The sequence below is a fragment of the Notolabrus celidotus genome, chromosome 23, assembly GCF_009762535.1.
Source record: "Notolabrus celidotus isolate fNotCel1 chromosome 23, fNotCel1.pri, whole genome shotgun sequence".
Taxonomy (NCBI): Eukaryota; Metazoa; Chordata; class Actinopteri; order Labriformes; family Labridae; genus Notolabrus; species Notolabrus celidotus.
The window spans coordinates 9,645,386-9,664,357 of record NC_048294.1 but is presented as its reverse complement, the minus strand read 5'-3'; the positions used below and the strand labels follow the sequence as shown (position 1 = coordinate 9,664,357).

General features: G+C 38.3%; 1 long non-coding RNA gene across 1 annotated transcript; it reads right to left on the bottom strand.

Moving 5' to 3' along the window:
* Positions 1 to 18,143: 18,143 nt before the first annotated feature.
* Positions 18,144 to 18,459, bottom strand: LOC117807567. Its single transcript, XR_004630001.1, has 2 exons — positions 18,348 to 18,459; positions 18,144 to 18,248 (listed from the first exon to the last, which is right to left on the bottom strand). It is a non-coding gene; the product is annotated as an uncharacterized LOC117807567 (long non-coding RNA).
* Positions 18,460 to 18,972: the final 513 nt, after the last annotated feature.

Genomic DNA, 18,972 nt, shown 5'->3' with positions numbered 1-18,972 from the left:
TGAAAGAACTAATGGCCTGAAAGACTGTGATAGTGATTTTCTTTTCAAAATAAACTGGGCTGGCCTACATATCTTCAATGAAAAGAATAGTGTGAACCTTCAGGGTGTTAAAAATCACAATAGCTTCTGAAAGTTCCAGCAAAGCTCATGTGGAAGACTGACACTCAGGATCTGTCTGAGTGCCGCCCACGTGGCACATTTGCAGGACAACAAATCAAGTGGCACTCGCAAGGACAGGCGCTGTGAAAATGAAAGGGACATATAAAACCCCGTTTTACCAGACCTGTCAGAATCCACCAACGGAGGTTTCTCTACTTCACAAGCCTCCCTGAGATAAAGTTATTACTTTTTGGAAGGGAATTACAGTGACAAATAAAAAAAAAAGAAGTAGAAGAAAACACCAAGCCTGCAGGCAGAGAGGAGTTGTTTGTCTCATCTGAGCATTTGTCTAAATTCCTTTTATTTGTTTCATCTTAACGTGGCCCTGAAGCGAGAGTTTGTGGTGACGGAGCCCTGCGGACAGGTTCAGAGAAAAGGCTGAGGGGGAGTGAGAGGAAAAGAAGACAGTAGCAATTGACTAGGGATTACCTGGTCGGTAGTTTTTTGTCATGGGTAGATTATGTTATCATTCACTGTTTCAGTGCTTTATACAGTCAAATAAAACATTTAAAATCACAAATGTTTGAGTCATAAATACTCAAACTTCAGGGCTTAATACTTTATGGAGCCTGTCCTGTCAGTCAGGACTCTTGTCTTCCAACAAGATTTACTACTACTGTAACTTCACCTGTGCTTTGGGTAAGGAAAAACCTTCTCTTGGAAGAAAGGCCAACAGTAATTGTCAGGTTAGGCTGGATCCTCTACACTGAAAACTCAAAATCTTACCAAGTGAAATTGTCTCATTTTTAATCAAAAATGTCTTATCCCACTTGATTAGAGATAAATGTACTTAACAAGTAACATTTGAGCAAGATAGAGGGACTTGTTTTAAGACAATGCATCTTAAATATCTTGTTAAGTCAAACAATCTTGAAATGATCTTGTTTTGAGTTTTAATTTAGAAGAAAAGGTTTATTTTACATTTCATACATTTTTCAAGATGAGATCTTATTTGTAGAAGACGGATAATCTTCATTTAAGACAAACACTTTACTTGATTTAAGTAAATGCATTTTATTGGAGAATTTATCAGAAAACAGCTCCATTGATAAAAGAAAGAAGGATAGAAAAGTTGTTGTTTTTAAGGGTGGGTTTCAGTTTTCAGGCACTGTTTCTTCTAAATCAGATAAAAATATACATCCTCAAACTACATGCACACAATGAAACACCTACTTTTGAGCATAGCTGGCTTATCCTAAAAAACAACATGACTGAGTATTAGTATATCCAGCTCACTATTAGAAGACATTATATCTCAAAATGCTCAAATTAAACTTTGTAATCTTATTTCAAGTACAAGATGGTCCTAGAGAAGTGCCGCTATAATACAACTCAAATTAAGGTGAATATATCTCAAATGAAGAAGTTTACATGAAATGTATTTGTGCACAAATCTTTTTTTAGTGAAAAAATACTAATTGTTAGCATTCCTGTCTTTTTCTGAGACACTAAGCTTTGAAATACTGGTAAAATATTGCTTAAAATAAGTTTTCCCTGCTAATTTTAAGATCACAGTTTTCTAGATATTACGTCTTATTTTAAGAAATCTTACCAAGCAAATTTTCACTTGTTCTATTGGCAGATTTTTTTTGCTTATTTCAAGGTAAAAGTGCCTTGAAATAACTTCTGACATGTTAGCCTAGACACTATACATCCCCCTACTTCCATAATGTCATAAAGAAAGACAGAAGGGGAAAGAGAGAGAAAAACACAATGTGTTAGGTGATGAAAGAAAGAGGAGAAGGAGGGCAGTGCCAGGGTGAGATGCCTTCATGGGCCAGAGTTCACCTCCACCAGGTTAGGCTGTACGCTGAATGATTTGCCTTCCCCTGTAGACCCCATATATATATATATGAAGGAAGAGGGGAGGGAAAGAGAGATAAAACAGAGAAAGTGCCTGAAAAGAAATGCAAGACAGACGTGGGGGAAGGTAGAGTTGAGGTTGAAGCTTTCTACTGGTGCACATCAAATCCTGAGAATGAACATGATCAATAGAAAAAGATAAAATGTGAGCTGGTGTGAGATTTTTAGGAGCTCTAAGAAATACAGGCCCAAAGGCATACTGTTTGCTCTGATATTGATACAGGCCCAAAGGCCGGTCATTAGTTTCTTCATTTACCGTCACATATACTGCGTCTGAGATTTAAAGCTTGGTAATAATCATTGCTATAGGTAGCCAAGCCATATCTGGTATACTCTGAGGCTGGAAATATATATACCTTAAGATGAATTAGCTCTTGTATGCAGTTTTTCTTCACAGATACTTCCACCCTTTGTTCAAACTGAGAAGTGGTTGAAAACTTTTCTCCATCCCTTATCTTCCCAGGAGAGATTTACACTGAGAAAAGCCTGTCCTGGCCCTGGGGCACACACTACCTGGTAACTAATGAAAATGAAACATTTGTTCTTTAGGGCACCTCACAGGCACAGAGCCCGGCCCGCTGTGAGGCTCACACTAAAGCCTGCACAGCCCTTTGATAGATTGGCGGGAGGGGGGTGAGAGCTAACTTTAGCCCTTAATGGTTTGAAATATGCTTGCGCTACAGTTTTTTCGCTGTGAGGCCAAATGATATCCCCTCTCCTGATGATTTATCAAGCCCATTCAGAGCCTTCTCGTCGGGGATAAATTGGCCGCTACCTCATGTAATGCCCTTGATGGATAATCGTCTCATTTTTCTTGATTATTCTATCTATATGGCTGTTGCTTAAAATCAAAATGAATATCACAAACATAATGCCTCGGCCATTCGCGCCTCATACATCTTAGATTATATGTGATGATGGTAATAATGGTCGGTGATTATGACACTCCAGGACCCAAATTAAGTGAGAGCTTATGGAGCCTCCAGTGCAATTTGACCTCTGACCTCCTGGGCTTTGCTCGGATCAAATTTAGCTGCTGGATTTATACTGACGGCCACAAATGTGATCACAGCTGTAATTCTGTTCTGGTATATCCAATTTGGTCTGAGCTGTAGTATCACTGTAATCTGGTCTCTAATCTGTACTATTATGTATCTTCTATTATGTCACAACATGTTAAGAACTCCATACAAAAACCTGGAAATTTGATACAACATCTTTCAATATTTAGGTGTACTATATTAATGTTAAAATTGCTGAACATGGGGCACCGTTGGCCAAGCTGTCTAAGGGTGCGCCCCATATACAGAGGCTTTAGCCCTCGTTGCAGAGGTCGCAGGCTCAATTCCAGCCTCGACCATTCACTGCATCCCCTCCCCCACTCTCTGCTCCTCACATTTCCTGTCTCTATTCAGCTGTCTGGTCCGTTAAAGGAAAAAATGCACAAAAATATATTTAAAAAATGTTTAAAAAAAAAAAATGCTGTCAAGAATATATATATAGAAAAAAAAAAGAAAAAAAAATAGGGTATAGTTTATTAAAATGTCAAAATGTTTCAGTCACACAACCCAGAGCTCATCTATAAAATTAGATGCAGATGCAGTGCATTTTATAAAAGGGTGTTTTATGTGTTAACAACTATAACCTTGATTACCTTTTTAACACTTGGTACCATCAGACTTCAATCGGCTCCTTAGCAAATAATAGTCATTATCTTTGTCCTTTTTTTTTTTTTTTTTACCTTCTATTGACCTCCATCAACACACAGCATGACTTATCACAATAATAAATCATTATTTTCTGTCAGGGGAGACACCAAAGTGAAGAATATTAAAACTAATAATACAATTTTTATTAAAAAGAGTGATGAGAGTGACATGAGTTTACTTTACTTGCAAAGTCATAACGCATTGTCTTTCAATTTAGAACACATTAATAACCGATTTCATGCTCTCTGTGTCTGCTCCAGTGGGCTGCTCTGTCCTTTCATATATTTGTGTTTTCGTCTCAGGGATATTCTTATTCAAAATAGGCAATTTTATTTTGACAGCTATTTGTATGTAAAGTATGAGAGGGAGGAGGAGGACAACGAGGGGAGGCACCTTGTCATTGCTCCTGTACTTTGCTATTTGCTGAAGCAGCCCTTTTTTTTTTTTCCTCCCAGAATAGTCAGAGACGTCCTCTCAGTGGATTAGATGTTCTCCCTCACAATACATTCTCAGCAAGGTACAGTTGAGGAATAGAAAAGGAGAAGGGGAGGCATTTTTTTGCAGCTGACTCACTTTCAGACTTCTTTTTTTTTTTTCTCACTTGCCTTGTGTCTTTCTTTTCTTATTATTTTTAGGCTTTGCATTCTGTCTGCAAGCTAGTAAACACAGGCAAACTTACACTTTCTTGAATTCTTAAGCTGATAAAATAATATCTTGTAAATGATAATGTCATTATTCTGAATGGTTGGTGGTTTATCAAATCTTGTTGCAAAATGTGAGAGGACTGGTCATTAAGTAGGCCAGTGCCTCAGACTCAGGATGGCATGGTGTCAGTTAACCACTTAAAGAATAGAGTGTGTGGTTCCACATTTCATCCCATAATTAATATGCCTACATTAATTTGAAAAAATGCTATGCATAAGTCCATAGAGAAAAATCCCAGATTGTTGTTTTATCTCAAACCAGGACCTTAATGCTTTATAGGAACAGTACTAACTACCTTTTTTAATTTCTAATAATTGGACATAACTGTTGTAGATTTCGACTTTAATTCTGGCTTTTAAAATGTGTAATTAAGTTGAAGACAGTTCAATGTTAAGACATGATTTGGTTAAAATGTACAAAGGGAGAGTAGATTTTGGTCCAAGATTTCAACAGCAACAAAGGAGGGTTGAGCAGGCTGTACAGCAGTCTTGGACTGGTTGAAACCCCCGTTATTTTACCTCATGGTTATAACTCTCTGAATAATTCAGTCCTGTCCAGACTTGGGATCTAAGCAAGGGTTTGTACTTTGATGGGAGACTGTGGGAATACCAAATGCTTTAGGGCCTGTGTCCACTATCAGCGTTTTTTCACCCGGCGGCACTTACAACCTTGAAGTAGTGTGCTTTCACCGTCACTTTACTGTTGCTAAATTAGGAAGTTGTCCCGTGGTACTTCCCTTAGTAGAGACTGTTGACCATGTTTTAGAAAGCTTTACATGTTCTTTTATTCAATGGGCATTTTAAAAAAGAAACTTTAAAAAATTGATGGGAATCTTGTCACAGCATTGGCCGCAGCTCTGGACCTGGGAACTGTACCTTTAAAAAAATAGTGTGGTTAGTTTCTCCTTTGTACAGACCTCCACCATCATTGCTGACAAAGTTGATATTAGACGGCCAACCCTTTCTGGATTTTAATTGTTCGATGATGGAGATGTGACCAAAAAAAAGTTGATCTTTTTTCCACTGAGATCACTGTGAGGTGTTTCTGAGCTCAGGACATTAAGTGCTGAGAACAGTGAACTACACTGGTTTTGTAAAGAAGGAAAAAGCTGCTGTCAGTGAACACGACCATGTTATGCAATTGTAAATGTATCTTTCCATTGAAGATATTAACTCCACCCTTTATAGGAAGAATCATTGGGTAAAGCAACACACCACAAGCAGCATGGAGAGAAGACAAGAAACAATACACAAACAAAATACCTCAAATAATAGACGCCTCCTACTTTGACAAAAGTAGGAGGTTGTTTGTTTTTTGGCAAAATATGTTGGGCAATTTTAGGAGAAATATTTACTCAATAAATAAGGACCATGGCATATTCTCACAGTATTTAAAATCCAGGAACAGTATGCCAATTAAGAAAGTCATTGTAAAATCAAAGCAGGTGTCTAATTAGTATTGGAATAATGCTAGCTTAAGGCGCTCCACTACATCCTGAGGTAGTTATCATTTGCAATGGTTGCTTGTACCGTTCTGATGGAGACACTAAACCAAACCTAACAGATTTCGTTTTTGAGTGACCCATTTTGCAAGAAACACTTAAAACCAAACACATCGTCAGTACAATGGTTCAACTACTGCAAAACAACCTGTTTATTAGCTGTCCACAGGACAAGACAGTAATGTAATATGGGTTTAACAGAACATTCCGGCAATATAATGGATCCCCATGATTTGCTTACATCAAAATAGTACAATTGTTCACTACAAATCTGAGATATTGAGCTAAAAGAGGCTAAAATGTTATGTAAAGTTGAACAAAAGTCCAGTAGTGGGTGATAATTATCTATATTATAATAAAGTGAAAGTGATGCATCGGTGTAGATGTATGACTACAAGTGTATAATGTCCTTTTATAAGGCAAAGTTCAGATATAGTCTTACAAGCTGCAATCTGTTTTCATTAGTGTGTAATCAATGACAAACCACTCTCAAACTGGACCTTTGTTCTTATTAAAAAGCACAAAAAATGTAACATATGCTTGTTTAGCTGAAACAGGCATCAGCATACACTTTGATACAGGTGAAGAGTTAAATATTCCCTCATTATATTCTCTAATAATGTAATCCATCATTATATCCTGTCAGCTATGTCGGTAAGCAGGAGGATGTCCTCAGTGGTTACTGAACAGATGGCAGCCATCTTTAGGTGCAAACAACCTGCCACCAAGGAGAGGCAAAACCGTGGGGGCTGCAGAACAAAGAGAAAGTGGTGGCCAATAAAGAGCTGATTTTATGATCTCTCAAGCACTCTTTGTGAGTATGATTTCACCGCAGCAATTACGTGTTCATCAATATTTCAAAGGAACAAACAGAGGAGATGTCAGAGTTGATCAGAGGTAATCTAACCTCCACTACAAATGATTCTGCAAATCATTGAACCAATTATTCTATCTGTGAATTATTAGTCACAGGAATGGTGATCAAAATTAGATAAAAACCTTGATGCAAAACTCAGCAGCTTTGTACAAACAAAAGCCTGTTGCTGGAGGCTGCAGTTGGTAAGCTTAGCTTAAAGATTGGGAACAGATGAAAAAAGCTTTTCTGACTTTACTGACCCAAAACTCTAAAGTTCGCTAATTAACATGAAAGGGATAATGTAGAGGTTAGGGATGACCACAATTAATCGATTATCGATTATTTTCCGTCACGTGGAACAAACATCATGTGGTCTCATATTACACTCATCTATCAGGGAGGTGTTTTAAGTTTAAAGCATGTTTCGATGTGAATCAGCTGTTAAAGGTGTTGCGCACAGCGGAGACGCTCAGCTGGCGGCTGCGGCTGTGCGTCAGGTCTCCACGTGCGCTTATTAAAAGAGGATCAATACAAAACTGCTGCCAACAACGACACGGACACAAAGGTTGACAGCTTTAAACAGGATATTTCCCCACCTTTGGATACAAAGGCAACAGACAGGTGGGAAATTCTGGTACGCTACGTTTATAGACCAGCAACATCAGAGCCGTCTGGGCTTTTCTCCAGCGGGACTGATTCTGACCCGGTTGCGCTCCTGGCTGACACCTGACCGAATACACGTTTATTTTTCTCAATAAGAACGAGTAGACAGAAAACTGGACACTGTGAGTCGGAAGTACTTTTCTGTTAGTATTATGAGCCTTCACTTTATAAGATTATGTCCGCGGAGAATATTTTAATGAGCCTGATCGTTGATATTCTGCGTGTCAAACGTGTGCCCGTATTCATCCCGTCAGTTTTATGCATTTTGTTGCTGTAGAAAATATAATTTAGGGGGAAAACAACGTATTTGGCATTGTTTTTGACGTAAGAATAATAATGTTTTTTTTAATCAATTAATCGATAATTGATCGTTAACATTTCCAAAAATCAATTACGGAAAATACTTAAAATGTACATCCCGAGTAGAGGTATGTGGGAAAGAATCTGGACAGGGTAAGACAAGACCGCTATGTGAAGCAGAGGTGGTAACCACTGGTTAACTATACATTATCCTGATTTTAACCCAGCCAAAAACTACATTTCCTTACAATTCAACACTAAGTTTAAATCTAAAAAATACTTTATTGATGCAATAAAAAAAAATAAAAAAAAAAAAAAAATATATATATATATATATATATATATATATATATATATATATATACAGATCAAATTTAGTCCCTCAATTAAGATCCTTGCGTCAATTGGAACGGTATTTTTATCAGCCTACCAACAGATCCTATTCACATTAAACCTACCATTTTTATTCATGGTACACTCAAACACTATCTATCCATTCATCTATACATCCATCCATCCAATCACTCATCCATTACCTTTTACCACGTATTCCATTTGGGGTCATGGAGGGCTGGAGCCTATCCCAGCTGTCATTGGGTGAGAGACAGGGTATACTCTAAAGCAGCCATATTCAATTAGCGGCCCACGGGCCCCTTGCGGCCCGAAAGCAACTGCAGAGTGATTGTGATATGGGTCCGTCAAGAAAAACATCTTTACTAACACTGACAAGTGCTGCTCTTTTATTGTGTTTATGCCCTTTTGGATGTGGAAATACGTTAATAAACATCCAGTGTGTTTGTTATCTTATCAATTTGTTTTCCTTTTAAATGTTTAACTTTGCTCACTGTCTGCTAAGAATATCCAGCCCAGCTCATGTCCTTAGTCTGAAAATCTGTCCTGACCAGATATTTAATTGAATAGCCCTGCTCTAAAGTCACCAGCCAATCACAGGGCTCTTAACATTTTCACCAGTGCTAATCTCAACATTATTCTACTTTGTGGTTATAAATCACATTCAATTTAACTTTTTCATTCCCAGTCAAGTCCAGGCATTATCCTGCTTCAATGTTAAAAATCACATTCAATTTAACATTTTATTTACAGTGAATTGATAACATTTTTTTTTTACAGTATTGGGCAAAATGTTTCTAGGCTAGACTAATTGCCAACTTACTCAACACATTTGAACGCCCACATACATGATGATGATAGCAATCTCCCAGCAACACATCAGCGATAGATTTACTTAGAACATGTCCCAAAGCATCAAACAATTACATCAAATTGAATGCTATTAAAAGAGTAGATGATGACTTGTATGTACGTACGTCTGCAAGTTAGAAAGTTGTGAATGCACAAACACTGACATACATTTTGAGACTTGATTAATTCTCTTCAAACATTGACACACAGGACAGTGAAGATCTGCGTCATTTGATTGATTGCGTTGACCAAAATGCCAAGGCTGATTTTTTCACCCCAGACCAGCTCTGCTGAGACCCAACCTTCACAACATTTATTTCCTCCGCACCAGCTTTCATATCACGTTGACTGGTCTAAATTAACTTTCAGCATTTGTATTTCAGCAGTCAGTTGACTTTTTTGCTCTCAGCCTTACATCTGTAGTTCATCACATTTACAGAGTTTGACTCTTGAACAAATCCCCACAGTGGAAAAAACCTTTGAGCCGTATTCAGCTCACGTGCTACAATGTGGTCCTAACCCAAGACTGAATAGAACTCTTTTCAACCCGACAACAGACATTCAGCCAAGCACAACTAAATAATATCCACCTATTAAATTTTCATAGGGCTTTCCTGGGCCTTCATTTTGTTCGTTTCCTTGTTTATTTTTGAGGCGGTAAAAGGAGGTGCCCAGACATAGCCGCATTGATATATATTTTTTTCACTTTCATGCCATGCCTTTCTCTGTGTGTATGCATGCGGTTTCAATTATGCATGCAGTTCTTATCTATGAATGTATGATGTTTGACTGTGCAGAAAGCACTCAGAGGGTATTTGTATGGAGTGCTGTGAGGAGTCTGAGAGCTTGCTGCGGCTGCTGACAGAGCAGCACATTAGGTGTTTGAGAATGGTTGCATTTTAGCACAGAAGTGTGACAACCGATCCTGCTACACATTCACAAATGATCCTTAAACACTTTTTTAATGATATTATCTGGAAGATTCCAATTATTTTCAAGGAGTTATTTGAACAGTAAAGCCAGGTACTGTGGCTGCAGTTGAAGATATTCACAAAGAAAGCATTTTCCTTTGACATCACACTCAGGGTGAGAAGCTAAAATGCTGTTGTGATGTCCTGTGTTCCAAAATTGTAACATTTTCACTTCTGAACAGCAATTCAAAAGAACATCAGGAGGAAAATACGGCTATATTTTACAATCAGAGATTATATTTTAAGAACCATTAACAGTCAGACAAACATATAGCTACGTACTACATAATAGTGTCATTAGCAAGGAAGTGGCTAGAAGATAGTATTAGTGACTGTCAGGGTTTCATGGTACAACAGGGCAGGTGTGAATTCCTTGGTAACGAATTACGGCGCTAGCTAACAAAAGACGGTGAAAACCATGAGGGAAACTGATAAAGCAATTATTTAAGCGTCTGAAAGTGTATTATCAATTGATAGGGTTAATTGGAACAATAGTGAGGACACGTATGACTGAATAAACTACCATGCTAATGGATAGTAGAAATCTGGCCACCCCTACTTTCATAGAACATATAGTTGACTAAACGATTAAACATCATCACTTTCGCCACTAGCCAGGGCAGTAGCTCTGGTTAATGATGTACTGCCATAATGTTAGAATGATCTACTATGCTAACAAAACAGTAATGTGAATATTCAGCCCAATACCACAGATGTAAATAGCCATTTAAGCTAGCTCTGGCATAGCAGTTGTGCATGGTCCCTGTCAAATAAACTACCAAACTAAACTAATAGTTGATAATATTTAAGTTAGCATAGAAGCATAGAAGAGCTAAAAGCTAACATTAGCCAAAGGTAGTGTTACATCATGTAACAGAACAGGCCTATGTTAGGAATACATTTTAAAGCAAACAGGAAACAGAGAAAGACAAAGACAAATCTGCCCACACTTCACATGAAAACAACAGATTACAAAACCCTGACTGACACAACAGCTAATATTAGCATTCAGCCACTTAGGCAATAATATGGTGAGGCAGCGGCTTATCATGAGTATTTACTAAAATAAACAACTGGTAGTGTTAATTTACACAAGAGGAAAGTGTGAATTCCTTAGCGATAGCTCAACTTCCTTGCTAACAATTAAAGGTGAATATTTGATGAAGCATTAGCTACACTCACACAACCAACTTTTAACCTCTTACAAGATAATGTTATATTAATTAGCAAGCAGCGGAAAGCTAATAAATGCGACATGACAGGTGTTAATTCCTAGTAAACCAATTAACTTCCTTGCTAGCTTAAATGTTGTGTAGGAGTTATCTGGCTGGTTGCATTAGCTGTTGTCTCACAGTAGCTAACAGGTTATCAAAATTCCTCGTTTTGCCTTGAATTACAGCCTTCTTGATTTTAAACTGTATTTTCTCCTCAGTTGAACTTAAACGGAGAAGCACAAAAACAGATTATGACAATTTACGGATACTCTAGCTTCCCTCCTAAAGCATAAAAAACAGTCATAAATAGCTTCTGCTTTTCTGTCTTTGTACATTTCCTGATATTCACATAAAGGCATGTGAACAGTGACTACACTACATGTTGGGGGGTGTCCTGTAACTCTGTACACACTCTTGGGAGATTACAAGGGAATGTTTCAGAACAGGCATGAATATTTTCAGAGTGAATACGGGGTGGGATGGGGGTTAGCCAGTGAGTGCCGAAGGGTGAAAACTAGTGTGTACGTGTGTATGTTTGTGTGGTGTCAGAGCATAGACACAGTGTCCATGGTGCATTCAGGGGAAAGTGTGATGCATGCAGGGAGGGGAGGGGAAGCCCCCCACTCCTCCACCACCTCCTCCTCTCCCCTCCCTTTCTCCCGGAGCACTACAATGTTTTATTTATCAGGGGTGGCAAAGCAAGCGGTGTGTTTAACTCAACAACATCCACAACAGCAGCACAAACCTCAGACTGCTCTTTCCGTGGACGGGGCAGGGAACTTTCAGTTTTGAAAAACATGCTGCACTGATTCTGTCCTGTGATTCATTTGTCCAATAAGCTTCAAAAAGCAGAAAGGGTCGATTAGAAAAGCTAGATATACTTATTTTAAGAAATTACAACACCACTGTTGAGATTCACTGTAAAATGAACACAAGGATTGATTTATCTTTCATTATGCAGACGATTAGATACAGTTGTTATCAAGAATGCAGAAGATGTTATACAATGCAATCATATGCTCATGAGTTAATTGCATTTCTTTATGCGTATTTGAATCTAATGAGAATTACACCCCTGATTGTGATTATTAACCCTATCATCCAGTATATTAACTTTGCCATTGATAGCCGCCACAAGAGATAACCCAACTTGCACGGCAGAAAGAAGTCATTTACTTTATAATTAAAGGCAATTAGGGAATCAATTACCGCTCGATCGGACCTGATGGAAAAGAAAACAAAATGGCATGAGCTGCTGTATTTGCAGATAGGCACCATTATGGTCCCATCAAACATAAACCCCGATAATTGAACCTGGGGTTGAAGAAAAAAATCAATTTCTAATCATGAATTGTCATATCCCCAGCGTCCGTGCTAGCATAGGAGCTATTTTTCAAAATTTCCCCGCCATGGAGGGCACGATGCTGCCTTAAATTAAACTTGTAAATATTTGTCAGTTTCAGCTCTGTTTGACAGTGCAGCCAGGAGAGATATATGACACCCTATAGACGTACGCCAATCTTTTCCAAATCCTTTACAAACAGGCCCAATCACTGAATAGAAGCCCTTGAGTTTTCATCTGTTGATATATGACCTTTAGTTCAAAGCTATTTACCCCTCCTTCCCTCTCTATCAATTCAATCAGAGTCATTTTCTGATTAAATGAATTAGATGTCAGTTCCACCCTTGTGGAATATGACATTTTAATGATGTAATTTTGCACTTTTACAACCCTTGTTTATTCCCATCCTAAAATTCCTCCCGCTTCGTATTAGTGTAATTAAAACTAGGAGTAAATAGAGTCTCTAATCAGCGCAATTTTCCATGATGGCAGTTGGTATAAAGGCAATCTGTTTTGGTTTCCTGACAAGCTCCAGAGAGTGTACTATGAGGAATAAATTCATTGAATATGCAACATTTCTCAAACAAAACTTTAAATACAAGTATACTGTAGGTGCCTAGTTTCTTTTGCATAAGTCTGTGGTCAGCACAGCTAATCTTAGCTTAATTTTTGGTGAGTCAGCAATATTATACCTTGATTGATTAAATCAAAGCTAATCAATTTCAATACATACTTGTAAGAGTGTTAAAGTACTGTTTAACTTACACAAGGTAGCTGCAGTTTAATGGAGATTTCTCTGAACTTTGTTTCTTATGCTAACAACTGATAATAACCGATAGACATAAAGTGGGTCTAAGGTGAGGCAGGCTTTTATAAGGGGTAACAAATCAAAGAGCTCAGAAGTACAACTACAGCGTCCAATGTTCTCAAAGCTGCCATGTCCAGACTCCAGACAGACCACCAGAGTGCCCTCTTTCTGATCACTGGGGACTTCAACCATGTATTTTCTACATAGCTTATTCTGTCTTCTATACATACTTTTATTGTCATTATTTTCATTGTATTTGTATTACACATTAACAATATTTCAAAAACGGCTTTCTTCCACCTCAAAAACATCGCCCGTCTCCGCCCCTCCCTTTCCTTCACAGCAGCTGAAACTCTCATCCATGCCTTCATCACCTCAAGACTCGATTACTGCAATAGCATCCTCTACGGTACACCCAACACCCTCCTCAACAAATTACAATACATACAAAACTCAGCTGCACGCCTCCTCACTCATACCCGCTCCAGAGACCACATCACCCCAGTCCTCCAGAACCTCCATTGGCTTCCCATCCCCTTCAGAATACAGTACAAGATCCTACTCATCACCTATAAAGCCCTCCATAACCTAGCTCCCTCCTACCTCACCGACCTTCTGCAGCCATATAATCCCTCCCGCAACCTCCGCTCCACCAACGCCAACCTCCTCACCCCTCTCACCAAACCCAAGCACCGAACCTGGGGGGACAGGGCCTTCTCTGTCGCTGCCCCCACCCTCTGGAACTTCTCTCCCTCACTCACCAAATTCAAATCCGGACTCAAAACACACCTATTTAGAAAGGCTTTTAAACTATAATTGATTGATTTTTTTCTTGTTTTGTTTTATTTTGCTGCCTTGCTTTTCTTTGCTTTTTTGCACTGTTTTCCTTTTGCTTTCCTATTGTATAATTGTATTTTCCTGTAAAGCGCTTGGAGAATCTTTTAAAGCGCTTTTATAAATAAAATGTATTATTATTATTATTATTATTATTATTATTATTATTATTATTATTTATATCTTATTAATTACTTCTTCTATTAATATTATTTGATATTCTTAATTATTGTGTATAAGAGCAACTTTAATGACTGAATTTCCCCCTGGGATAAATAAAGTATTTCTGTTTAGATCCTCAGTTTTTATCACCTGAGGATTTTATCAAAAGTAAAGGGGTACCTGCCACAGAGAGATCTTGAGACAGTAATCCATGCTTTTATTAACAGTCGACTGGATTACTGTAACTCACTATATTTTGGCCTGGACCACTCACTCTTGGACCGCCTGCAGCTGGTACAAAACGCTGCTGCCCGTCTCCTCACGTAAGTGTGAGCACATATTTCGTGTCCTAGCTTCGCTGCACTGGCTCCCGGTTGCTTTTCGCATAGATTTTAAAATTGTATTGTTCGTTTTTAAAGCTCTTAATGGCCTAGCCCCCCAGTACCTGACCGAGCTTCTCCAATATCATGTCCCTGCCCCGACATTGAGATCATCTGATCAGTTGCTATTGGTCACTCCCAAAACGAGGCTGAAACCCAGAGGTGACCGAGCCTTTGTGGCGGCTGCTGCTCAGCTCTGGAACAACCTGCTCCAACATATCCAATCTGCAGGATCAATTGAGGTTTTTAAATCCTCTCTTAAGACTCACCTCTTCTCCTTGGCGTTTAATCAAGGTTGAGTGGACATCTGGCATAATCTTAATTACTTAATTTTAATTTATTTTATTATATATTTGCACTGTGTTTATGTATTTTAGTATTGCATTTTAGTATTGTATTGTATGTTATGTTTGTCATTTGTGCTGTTTTTGATCTGTACAGCACTTTGGTCAACCCCGGTTGTTTTAAACATGCTCTATAGATAAAAGTTGAGTTGAATTGAGTTGAGTTGAGTCAGATCACATTTGTAACATTTGGGTTTTATTTCAAAAGCTTGCCAAAGAAGTGTTTTATACAGAAAAAAAAGTGGATAGAACTTCAACAAAAGTTCACTTGGAGAAAATATATATGTATGAATGTGTAGTAAATGTGCGTCACTGCTTTCCAAATTAAGCATGATTTCAAGCTTTCTCTTCTGCAGCTTTACAAAATAATAAAGAGTACTTCACTGCATGAGGACATCAGTTATTTAATCTCTTTTTGCTAATGTAGACTGTCCTTGTCCTTTGATACATTATGACTTTATTCTAAGAACTAAAACTGATACATCAAGTGTTACATCGAGCGGTGGAATAATATGTTTTTGAAGATACTGTACTTGTGAAGAGTATGGGCTTACATCATCAACAGACGGTCTCATGCTAGGCAACAAGCTGCTCAAAGTTGCCTGGATGGGAGATAATGACTATTTGCTCTTCCAGCAGCTTTTGCTGACATGCCAAAAGCTCTTCATAGAGTTTTGGGTAACGAGATACAACAGAGGGATACAAGCGTGGACACGGGCCACCATGTGCTGGCTGTTCAGTTCACATGCCATTTTTTTATGTTAGCTATTTCAGCCTCTTCCCTCAGCCTGTGATGATTCATTCTGTGAAGTATACGTACACGAAAAAAAAAAGAAGCTTTTCATTAGCTGTACTCCAATTTCTGTCCTTAGCGGCAGGGTCAGGCGGTGAAGGCTCGCAGCTAACCAATAGCCCTTCCACACTCTTCACTTCCTATTCTAGCTAGGGTAATGTATGGGATGATTTGGAATGAAGGAAACCAACATTGGAGTAAAGTTAGAGAGGAGCCTTCTTCTGTGAGTTTGCTCATTATCATTCTTTTACACCTTGTTAGCCTTAACACATGGCGAAAGCTCCGTTAGCAAGACGGCACTGCACTGTGATCAATGCCTGTGGATAGACAGGAAAGAACCCAAGCGTGGCAGTGGAAGCAAGTTGAGGAGAATAAGTGAAACACCAAGTTTTGGTTGGAACGCTTTGACTTTCAGGAATATTTCCCATGATGCAATGGGAAATAATTGGTACAGTGTATGACTTCTACACAGTTTGAGCTCCTCATTGCTGATCCTTGTTAGATCAGTGAGACTAGAGGCAGGCATACAAAAACCCTTCAACATCTAGCCATGGAAACGTGGTAAAGGGTTATTTCACATCGTATTTGGAGGTAAGGAGCGGTGTTTGGAGGGTAACACAGTTTGTTGGTTATTAAAGCTGGACCTCACAATGTTACTTCTTTGATTCCCCACATTGTTTTTGTAAGTGGCTCTCTATTTTCACATATCAAATAGGAAGGAAAGGGAAGTGTTATCAATTAAATGTATCAATAAGGGCAGGAAAAGTAACATACTATTGGGATAATTTTTCACATTGTGTTCAGACTTGTCAGCCCTTTTTTTTTTTAAGATCTACAACTTAAAACTGTTAAATATCAAGCCCTTAGCCCAGGTCGTTTTTGCAAATGAGAATTGGTTCTCAATTAACTCACCTGGTTAAATAAAGGTTAAATAAAATAAATAAAGATATGCATTCTTGATCTAACACATTTGCAATCTGCATACATGTTGTTGCTGGTTAAAACATGGCATGTAACTTACTTACTAATTCATTCTTTACCTTTCTTTCTGTAAAAACAATCTTTAGGTTACTTGTATTACCCTTATACCTCATGTCTGCATAAACACAAAGCACAAGGTTAAAGCAACTTACTCCAGACGTTGTTGTTAAAGCCAGGAACAAGATGTTCTATTCTTTTTTTTCTGTGTCATCACTGCAGGCTTTGGGGACAAAGTTACATTGCTGCTTCAGCTGTTCTCTTCCTTATTTATGACAAAATAAATGTTGTATTTAAATTTAGCCAAAGATCTACAGAGACAGTGTTAAGAAAGACACACATAACCAGAGGGGAAAATAGCTTTATGCGTTGGATTTGAGATAGTACATTGCACTGCAGGCTCTCTGAAACAACCAAGCAGGAGTTTCTGAGAGGAGGCAGGAAATGAATGACTCAACAGACACCAAAAAAAGGTTCTCATTTCTGTAGTTGAAGAATCTAATATTGATATTAATCCAACAATGAACTTGAACTTAAAATTATAATGATGTCTATTAGAGTTATCATAATTCCATATAGTAGTTAAAGATGTTAGTATTGTTTCATATATTACAGAATATATACTGTATACACACACACACACACACACGTATATACTTTTATGTGTGTTTATATATATTTATATATGTAAATATGTAAATATATGTATATATGCATGGCATGTGTATTTTACATTGTCTTCATACTTGAAATGTTACTGTGATCCTTTACATCAGATAAAGCACTTAAGTATTTAAGAAGACTGCATTTTTAATTGATCTTTCAATAAATCATAATTTGTATTATAAAGTATGCTGGGTCATTATTACATGGCTGACAAAACGCTAGAAAATGTATCCACAATTCAGTAAGTTATTGATATTATAGTTGAAGATAAACCTTCTGCCATCCTAGACTTAAATTCACATGGAGGTGAGGCTGCCCCTCACCAATATGGCTGCCACGCTGACTTATTGATCCCATGAGCAGCAGCAGCCAAAGCAAAATATACGTGTTCTGAGATCTAAGGATCTCAACAGTTGTGAATTGGTTATCACTTGGGTATTAAACAATATGGAGGGCAGTTTTTGTCATAACTTGATAACCTTAGGAATTGAGTGTTGGTATTGGCTCCTTAGAGGGTATCCAAACTTCGCCTGAATTTCACAACCCTTATAAATGACAACTATTAAAGTTACAATTGAGTTGGTCTACCAATGCTAAGCTAGTCTAAACCAACTCTTTAGGAAAATGTATGAATCCATAATTGTCAGGGTGTGCTCTCAACAGAGGGACCCAGGAGCTGAGACGGAGACAAATTGAAGAGTACAATCAATTTATTGTGGAGACAACTGAAGTAAAACAAAAATATCCAGGAAGCCAGCTCCAAGACGCCTGGTGAAAAACAGGTAGCAGGAGTATCGCTGCACACGGAGAGAAAAACACAGCACGTTAGGCATGTAGGGAAAAAACTCTGATCTTTAGACACACTTGAGGACTAAGTACTTCACGATTATAATCACCCGTGGCGAAGGAACAATCCGGCACTGAAGTGGCAGGAGGACCAGGTATTTGTAGTGCTGCTGATTCAGATCACTCACAGGTGTGTCTCCTGAGCCACACCTTCACCAAGCACACAGGAAGGAGGGGGCAAAGGCAGAGAGGAGGGTTAACAACAGGGGAGAGAAGGCACTGCCACAGCCGTGACACATAATATTCACAAGGCTGGTCACAAGCTACTCTGTAATTGTCAGATGTTTGTTGCTGCCCACTTAACATGTATTGCATTATGTTAGATATATTCTGCTGCATAGTTTCTGGAAATCTCATTCCTTTGGATCCCTTAACAAGTTGGGGACAATCAAACGATAAGAACAAGCTAAAAGATGCTAAACCACCTCCATAAATCTGGGAGATCTGGGCATTTCAGTGTTGGTTCTCTCCGGGCTTGTTATTTTGAGCAATACCTTCCACATGACAAATATTTGTTCAGTTTTCACTCAAAAAATGAAACTAGAGCAGCTTCAATACTATCCAAAAGATGCTAAATTAAAGTTAACAGTAAATAAGGAACAAGGCCAGAGGAAAATGGAGTACACACAACACTGTGAGATTTAATCATTCATGTTTTGGAGCCAACACAGATGA